Below are 9,376 nucleotides of genomic sequence, written 5' to 3'. Positions count from 1 at the left end.
ACTTGACTGTCAAGACACTCTCGGTGGGAAACATAGATACCACGGAGAACGTACTTAGTCCTTCTCAGTAACACATCACATGATCCTTAACAGCAGCATCGTAAGATGTTCCATCAGGCTTAGTGACCCTGGTTTGTCCAACATGATCCAGTAAAGTGACAATACAGTGACAAGAGTTAGCTGCTTGTCCAGCCTTTGGAGAAGAAGTGAATGCTTTGTCAGGCTATTCTTTGACTCTCTGTAAGAATGCCCACCATCATTATTAGCTACTGGCCATGTTGTATGACAGGCTGCAACTGTAAAAGCATTTTAGAAACCTCATCTCACAGAGTGGCCCAACAGGACAAGAGGCTGGTCTTACTCCATTTTATATGGAAGGAAGGCACTGACTGAGGAATTGACTAACGTTTCCAAGGTTAAATGGTAGAACAGGATTTTAAGCTTCACCAGACAGGCTGCTCGGGTGCTCTTGGCCTCTCTGTGTGTGTGCATAGTAAGCCCTTTCTTATGTCTGCCAGTCTTCCCTGCTGGATGGATGGTAGGCTCCCTACAGGCAGGGACGTTATTATATTGTGTTCACCACACGGAGTTGATGCTCAATACTGTACACCCATCTGTGATCACACCAAATGGCTGTGCAGAGTGGAAGACCATGCCCCTTGTAATTCCTGGTGGGACCAGGGTTGCGGACTCATGGGTTTTAATCCACCCAGCCCTGCTTCTAAGGTATCTTCTCCATCCATGCTTTGAGATGACCACACTTGACTGACTTTCCTTCTTGATGATGTCACCTGATTCACCTGATGTCACCAGGATCGTTTCTTCTGACTTGTGTGCCACACCAGTCTGAACCAATATCTAAGGGACACTGATGCTCTTAAGGACCTGGCAGTTTCTACATTTGTAAACAATCCTGATGTCTATATTCTGCTGACAGGCCGGCCCACCTCTCCTCAGTGCCTCTCCTCATGCCCACTCCATGACTTCTCCCTGCATTCTCAATGAAACTCACAGAAAGCTAGGTAAACTGAAGCCAGTAGATATATTTCCTACCATTTCTTTCTTCCTCAAAGTTAGTTTCCTTTTGCTCCTTCTAACTGGGAACCGGTGGTGATGTCTTCACTACCACTGTGCACTCTTATTTTTCCTCTTGGAAATGATAAATTATGACTTAAGTTTGATTTTTTTTTTTAAATAAAATATGAATCAGTAGCTTTCAAGCTCTTTTTGGAATAAGGCATTCCCCTCACACCAGCTAGGAGTTTATATGTTTCAATAAGTGTGTGAATGCACGAGTCACTACACACACCTAAGGTGTAAGCTGCTATATTTGCCTTTATGTTTTTTAACCTAAAGAAAAAGGTCTGCATATCTACAAACTCCACTATTGTTGATGTGAGAGGCCTTAGAGTTTATATCAAAACCAAGACCTTGGTAAACCTTTGAGTAAACAAATCCTTAGCAGCTGGCTCCTCCTGCCAGACGAAGCTTGTGTAAGATACCTGGAGAAGCTTCGGGTCAGGGCCATCTATGTTTGAGAATGGCCACTCACAGCGAAGCTGGAACACGCGCAAGAATCGAACACTACACATTTAAACCCGAAGTACTGGCATGTACAGGAAAACAGAAGGCGTTCTCGCTTTGGAGTCACAGAGTTAAAAGTTAGAACACTTTGCTAAAGGCCTCTGCGCCTCAGCTGTGGCTGGCAATCCCCCTTTTCACGTGTTAATTTGCTTTCCTTTCTTCAACTCTAGAAAAATATTAAAAATTCTCTTAAGGAATTCACTGGAAATTAATGTCAACACTTTGTGATCTTTAGTACAAGCCTTGGCTGAAAGAGCAGCCCTCCCTCTCCTAAGCTGTGAAGAAGGAAGCTGGTCCTGGGTGGTTCTCCCAGCATACCTCTGCAGTGATGGAGAAACTGCCATTCCATTGTAATTCTTCCGTTCTCTGTCCTGCCAAGCCCAGTGGCTTCTGTTATAACATGTGGCAGCTTCTCCCTTGGAAGTAAACTCATCCAAGTTACCATAATATTTAGGGCCAGCTACAAAGGCATTTCTTCCCCTCAGCCTCATGCCAAGTCTAAGTCAGACCTACCTCCTGCGTGGCCACTCAGAGAGATCCACCTCTTATAGAAGAAGGGCAGGAAACCCACAGGCCTCTGTCTCTCTCTGTCTCTGTCTCTGTCTCTGTCTCTGTCTCTGTCTCTGTCTCTCTCTCTCTCTCTCTCTCTCTCTCTCTCTCTCTCTCTCTTTCCGCCTGTTTAAACAGATAAACAAGGCACATCATGCCTAGTGTTGCTTTGGGCTCATTCGCCCCTGCTTCAGAGTTCCTTGTAAGAAGCGCTGTAACAAGTTGCCTGTAACTGCAACTCGTGCAGAAGGGGGGAGGGAGAACGGCTTAAAATCACCGATGTTCAACAGAGCTGGGGCTCTCAGCAACATTGTGGAATAGTGTCAGCCTCTGGGGACAGGAGAAAGTGGGACCGTCCACCTGCCAGGCCATTAACTGAACACGGAGCATCTGTTAATTTTGTCTTCTTAAGACCGGGCGTGCATACAGGAGCCAGTTCTCAGTCAGTTGTAGGTTTCCTCCTTGGCAGCTGACCATCCTTGCTAAAGCTATGGCACCCTGCAACCACTTTGATGCACATTCATTAATTTCCATGTCTTCTTAAAGGAAGGATTGCTTTCCTTATTGATTTGCAGTAGGAGCTACGTTCAGCACAGTTTGTGTGGGTGGTGTGTCCAAAGGTTACATATGGCGGGCATGGGGTGAAGTACACTTTAAAGGTGGGTGTCAGGAAATCACTGTCCAGCACATTAGAATATTTGAGGATTTAGAAGAAAATATTTAGAAGAATCAGCACATTAGATATATTTGAGGATTTTCCCCCCTGATTTCTATTCTATTATCCCCCTACACACACACTACAGACCATTTTATTTACAATTATGTTCTGGCTCTGAACAGACACAGGTTTTTATCACCACATAAATTGGCATTGGTAGAAGCCCTTGAAGATGTGGCAGTGTGGCCCCGCATTGTATGTGGTCCTCTTTGCTGCTTGAATTTTTCTCCTGTATTGTGTTTGTAAAGATCGTAGGGCTGATGGGGATCGCAGCCGTGTCGTCCTTTGTGTGGCTTTGCTCTTCTGCGTGTGACTTCAGCACAGTCTTTTCTCATCTCACTTATGGAGAGTGGGAAGAAAGCTGGGACTCTGGTTCAGGCCTGTGGAGCATGAGCTGTGTCTGAGAGGCCGTTGAGGATACAGACGCGCATAGGTATGGGAGTGATCGACATGCAGACAGCACCTTGAAGTTTACAGAACGCTTCCGTTGAGACCTGTTTGTCACATGGTGCTCATCTGTTACCTATTGTGTGTCCTTCTGGTCAGTTGGTGTGTTGTCTCTCTGCTGTAGTGTGGCATACAGGGGAGGAGTGAGAAGCACAGGGGCTTCTAGGGATGAGGAGGGAAGCGTTTGCAGCCCCAGGGTGATGTGAAGGTTAGGCGTTGATGTTCGTGCCTCTCCTGGAGTCTTGCGAAATGGAACCACTCTGTCAGTCTGTCCATTGAAACACACTGTGGGGAAGGTCGCCATACTTCATTACAGTGCCTGGTTAGCTGGCTCTTGTCCACTGAGTGCCGGCATCACCTGCAGTAACTTCATTCTTTACTCCAAGCAGGAGAGATAGAAACAGCAGTGCACAAAGAAAGGGTAGGCCAGCATTTGAATGCATAGGATCCGTTCCTAAGAGCCATGTTCTCTGGCCCGTGTGTGGCTGTTCTTAAAATGACAGGCGTTGACCAGGTCCTACAGTGTCAGTTATTGGGACATTTTAAACTCGCATTTCAGTGTATCTACCTTGAATCCAGCTAAGAAACACCCTCAGTACAGACAAGAGACAGTCCCTCAGTCTGTCTGTGGGATTCGTGCCTGTTATGCTCCCTACCTCCCCCTCTGCATGCAACCTCAGTCCTTCGCATGCAGCCTAGCTTCTGGCTGCCACTTGTGCTCTATAAAATTGATCCTGATGATCTGATTCGCAGGGCTTGTTTTAATTAAAACATTAATTTAAAAGTGATCCTTAAGCTATTTGCCTGTCACTAAACAGTGACAGGGCCTAGACCCCTGCCTCTCAAGCACATACTTGTTCTGTATTAATAAGCCATACATCTCCAGGGCATCTGGCAGAGATTTTAAAGCACTTAAGTTTATGCCATTAAATACGAAGGATTTTTTTTTTTAATATTAAAGAGACCAGGCAGTGACCAGAGCAAATATACTTTTCTCTGAAGACCTTTGACAGAGAGCTGTCATTGCTGGACGCTGAGGGAGTTCAGTTCTGTAATGCATGATTCCACCAATAGGTAAGTGACACTGTGGTAGCTCAAGGGAGAAGCAGGTGGGCTATCTGAATTGGTGCCTCCCTGTGTGTGCAGGTGCTGTGCAGTTAGTTGCATGTGTTTATGAAAAAGCTTCACCACACAAGTAAACAGTGTTAGTTTCCAGATGCTATGAGTTGTAAGCCATCTGAAGACAAAGCAGAGAGTGACAAATCACCTTTGTCAGCAGAACCTTGCCAGAGAGATCAGAGTCCCTGAACTAATCACACATGTGGGATAGGTTCATGGAGAAACAGTGGGGAGAAGACTTTCCGCAGCGTGGGAGCTGAATTTCTAAGGTTAGCATGATGGGATTTGAATGGAATTATGGGAAAGGAGAAGGTCACAGAAGGCACAGTATGATGGTGAGTGAAAGTGTCCATCCTGCCTGTTGATTCAGACAGTTCCCAGGGCAGCCAGAGATGGGAGAAATGCACATCTGACTCTTCCACTAGGTGTTAGGTGAATCAGCTCGCGGCAGTATACAGCCCAGTAGGTCAAGGTCATGTCAGTAACTGTTCTGGGTGAGCTGCCTCGACACAGGAACATTCTTTTTCTCTGAGAGGTTCCTTGTCTATGCGCTTCCTGCAGCTGCAGGCGAGTCACTGTCATTCTCTGTAGCCCTTGTCATTTGCCCTCAAGGCCATTGTCTGACCCAGCAACCCTTGTGGCAACAGTGCACCTTTCAGACCTTGATGAGCTGCTTCTGACCCACAAGCTGGAGTGCTGTGGTGAGTTGTGTGGTGACATCCAGTGAATGAATGGAAAAGAACACAAGGGCAAGAAGCCAGGAGGCCGGCACAGGCACCAGACCTCCGCTCTGGGGCTGCCATCTGAATGGGCAGCTGGGGCTTGATAATCTTTACTGGCATGGGTGATCTATTTGTGACGTTGTGGAATAAGTCATATGATGAGGAAGCAAACATTCCATTGCATCTGGACCTGGGAGCTCTGAGTGTCCTGAGCTTCCTACCCTGGTGATGTGACCTGCCTTCCTGGCGCCCCTGCTCATAAGTGGCTGTATAAATTGAATATATCCTTTTACTAATTTTTGTGTGGGGGGGTGGTATGAATACAAAGAAATTGCTTAAGAAGTCCTACTTTCTAAAAATTCTTACACAGTGTAGGCTTCATGCTCATGAGACACTGTGTAAAGAAAGGTAAATGTGGAATATTTGTCACAGTTCTTAACTGAGCATAGACCTGTGATGATCACAGAGCTCGTGGGAGAGGGCAGTGGAACCTCTGTCTGCTGCGGCTGATGACACGGTCAGGAGAGAAACTCCCCAGTGTCTGTGCCTCCACCTCTGCCACAAGGGAGATTGTTGTTTAAGGGTCCTGGCCTCTTACGTGGGTTCACACAGTTGTATTGACCAGGAAGTATAAACAGTGCGCATGAGAGTATGAGAGGAAACAGGTGAAGCGCTGATTACAAAAGCCAGCAGTGGCTGTTCTGTGTCCCCTCCCTCCCTCCCTCTGAATTCTGCCTCCCTTCTTTTCACCATTTCTCTCTCTGGCCATTTCCTTCCTTTTCCTTCTTTCAGCATCCACCATGTTCAAACAAGATCACCACAGACCTTCATCCTTCTTCCCGAAGCTTTCAGGCTTAAGAAGGAAGCAGACTGGGTGGTAGGCACAGCACGCAGTCAGTCGGAGGCTTTGGTGGAGCATGGACCACAGAGCATCTCCTCAAAACCTGCATGCCACAGCTCAGGACGGCCCTTCTGGCCCAGATCCACCAGCACGAACGCTGGGTTTTGTGGAGCTGTGCAGCGCAGAGTGAGAGATTGCTGTTAGAGATTTTCTTTTTCAAAAAGATGATAGGTGGGCAGGCAGGTAGATAGTGGACAGCTCCTCGTGTGTGCTTTACAGAATTAGGCAGTGTCTTTGATGTGAAATTGAAAGAGAAAACTTTTTCAAAAGTGGCATTCACAAATAAATTAGAGCAGATGTCTTCATCCAGCACCATTCAGAAGAGGAGCTGGAGTGGGCGGGGGCTACTTCTGTGGTGTGGATGCACTGCCTGTTCCTAATGAAGACTCCCGGAGAAAGAGCGGCAGTGGCATCAGACTGAAAACGAGTTTGATCCACTGCAGGATCCAGGCAGGAGAGCCACCACCCAGCCCAGCTGAGGAGGCAGGTGGCTAGCTCAGCCTCAGTTTGTGAGTGTGAGCATTAGAGAGGTTCTGAAGCCAGAAGCTTTTCAGTACGGCTTGTTTTCTATTACTCAAAGGACTGTGGAGTCCCATTTGTACCTCCCCACCCCCAAAGCAGGCAAAGGAAGAGCCTCTGGCTTTGATAGCATGTCTGATCTGGATCTGTCTCTGTTCCTCTCAAACCAAGTGTCTCCTTCCCTTGGTCCTTCTGAACTGGAAACAAGCAGGCAGGCCTTTAGAACTCACCCATTTTAGATTATTCCCCAAACAAGAAATTCACTGAAGCTAGAAATTATCTTTACAATGCACTCCCCATTGGGGAAGGATGTTAGTGCACTGAACTTGTTCAGCTTTGTGGTTGATCACATATTTAAGAAAATTTAAAATAAATTTTAATATTACAAGCATTATTTACATGAGGTTCTAGGTCTTTTGTAAACAAGTGGAACACTAGACTTGTTCATGGCATGAATTAAATCTAGACCCCAGTGGTTGTTGGCACTGCTGAATACCCAAGCAGCCAAGCATTTGCTTTAGATAAAGACGTGTGGAGGGTTTTAATCACTTTTTTTTCCTCTTTTAAATATCGCCTTTCAATAGTAGTTGCTTCTTAATGAATGACTGATTGTTTACTGAAGTTTTATACCAGGGTTTTGAACATTAAACAGTTGTAATCAGAATACAATTTTGTAAGAAAATATCTGCTCATTTTCTTACCCTTACATCAGAACAATAAAAATAAATTGACATTATCCCCCTGGGCATGTAATGATTTTAGAAATCCCATCATTCTCTTTTTGAAAACTTGAAGCGTAATAAATGAGTTCAGAAGAAATTTAATTATAGTTCTTAAGTTGTAAAACCTCTAGAAGTGGGTAGGGCCACAGTAACTTCCACCTCGTGAAACAGACAAGCCATATGCAGCTAGAATAAAATTTGACCCTTTGAGTGTGATCAAAACTGCAAGAAGAAATCTGAAGAAAAACTGCAGTTACAGAATCATTTTTCCTCCTTTTTTTTTTTTTTTTTTTAAATAATTTCCTTATTTGCTTATCTTATCAGTGAACACAAAATACCACACTTGGGCATCTCTTAGCAACAGAAGCAAGAGCCCAGCATTCGTTATCTGCCTAGGTGAGGTTGTTAGCATCCTATGGAAGACAGTGGTTGACAAGGCCACCTGGAGAAAACTTGGATCAGACTCTCATTCTCTGGCTTTGGAAGCTCTGGCTCTGCATCGCAGATCCTGCTCTTGAAATAAACTTGACATGGGACCTCACAGAAGAGCACTCCCTCCGGAAATGCTCAGTTTTTAAAAGCCACTAAAATCGACAGAGCATCTCAGAAGTGTCATCCTCCCAGAGTGGTTCTCAGGTGGCCTTTGGATATCCTGCAGTCATTCCTTGCACCCCCAGCTAGGAACTCCCATGAGCTGGCATGTGCTCCCTCAGCTTCTCCTACCTGAGTAGTCCATGACATCCCTTCCTAATCTGGATTTACAGCGTGAGTTGTTCTCCAAGGTCCCTGAGCAACGAGCACTGTTGGTTTAAACTTAGGTTGGTGAAACCTGCAAGTTGCCCAGAGGGAGGGAATTCCATGTGGGCCTGATAGTGGACCGCCACAGAAGTTCTGTCCTATCCTGTGAAGGTAGTGCAGATAGTCCAGATGTCTGTAGTTAACAAGGCATATATAATGGAAAGAAAGGACTCAACACTCACGTAGGTGAACATAATCTATAGTTTCACTGTAAAGTTGAAACAGGAAAGATCGTGTACACAGACAACTTAGAGCTAATGGTGAGCTTTGGCCCTCAGCGTCCAGCATTTTTCACCCATTGGCTTAGACCCCTGCAGCCAGTGCAATCATGTATATTTACTGCTCAAACCTAACATCTTTGAAACAACGTCTGTGTTCTGCTGAGGCAGCCTGCAATAAATGAGACCAGCCTTTATATACTGGGAAAGGTTATTCCCACAGAGATCTGAACCCTTCGCCAGATCCCTGCAGGCATCTACGCTATCAGAAACTAGTTTAACTTGGGAACTGCATCCAGGGTTTTGAGGGCAGCGAACCCTGGCCAAAGGTCTGTTTCATTTGTCCAGAAACTGCCTTTCTGTGTAAGCTACATGCATTTGTCTCTGCTGGGCCATGGCTCTGCAGCCCCAGAAGGTATCTGAATGAGCCTAAAATAACCCTGCCACCAGGACAGAATGGGGCCTATTTGGCTTGTGTCTTGTTATTTGTCCCTCCAATGAGACCCAGTTGTGACGTCAAGGCTGCCTGCCGTTCAGCATCTAGCAAGCAAAAAGGAAACCGTGGCCTCACATTGCATCAGTAGCCCGGACAGACGGTTAAATGCTCTGTCTGGCAGAGCTGTGCATTCCATGCCTGGGTGACCTGGTTAAACAGAGGAAACCAAATGCTGTTCCCGAATGCTCTCCAAAATAAACCTTCCACCCAGGCATCTCAGGCTTTGGCCCCACAGCCTCCAAGGACTGAATGGCTGGGCCACGCTGCTTGTGCATTCAGCTCCAGTTCAGCCTCTGAGGCGAGAATGTGATTAGCAGCGGCCTTGATTAGCGGCCTCCTCAACAACTTCACTACACTGCCTGCAGGTCCGTGCTGCAGAGTCCCTTCTGGAAAACAAAGGCTGGCTTTACAAAACCTTTTTGGAATCTTACTCAAAAGTGTCAGCTGGTGAATGACAGGCCACCTTCACCTTGTCCTCATCTGGTTTCCTACTCACGGCCCCCAGCCACAGATTTCTCAATTCCAAAAAGACGTGTGTGTGTGTGTGTGTGTGTGTGTGTGTGTGTGTGTGTGTGTGTGTGTG

General features: G+C 46.1%; 1 long non-coding RNA gene across 4 annotated transcripts in view; it reads left to right on the top strand.

Annotated features, from left to right (window-relative positions):
- The window catches only part of LOC110317414, a 136,648-nt gene that overhangs the window by 115,784 nt on the left and 11,488 nt on the right, over positions 1-9,376 (top strand). The gene's annotated exons all lie outside the window — the stretch shown is intronic.

Source organism: Mus pahari, chromosome 2 (assembly GCF_900095145.1).
Source record: "Mus pahari chromosome 2, PAHARI_EIJ_v1.1, whole genome shotgun sequence".
Classification (NCBI taxonomy): domain Eukaryota; kingdom Metazoa; phylum Chordata; class Mammalia; order Rodentia; family Muridae; genus Mus; species Mus pahari.
The sequence above is the reverse complement of the archived record's forward strand: the minus strand, read 5'-3'. Positions and strand labels throughout refer to the sequence as shown.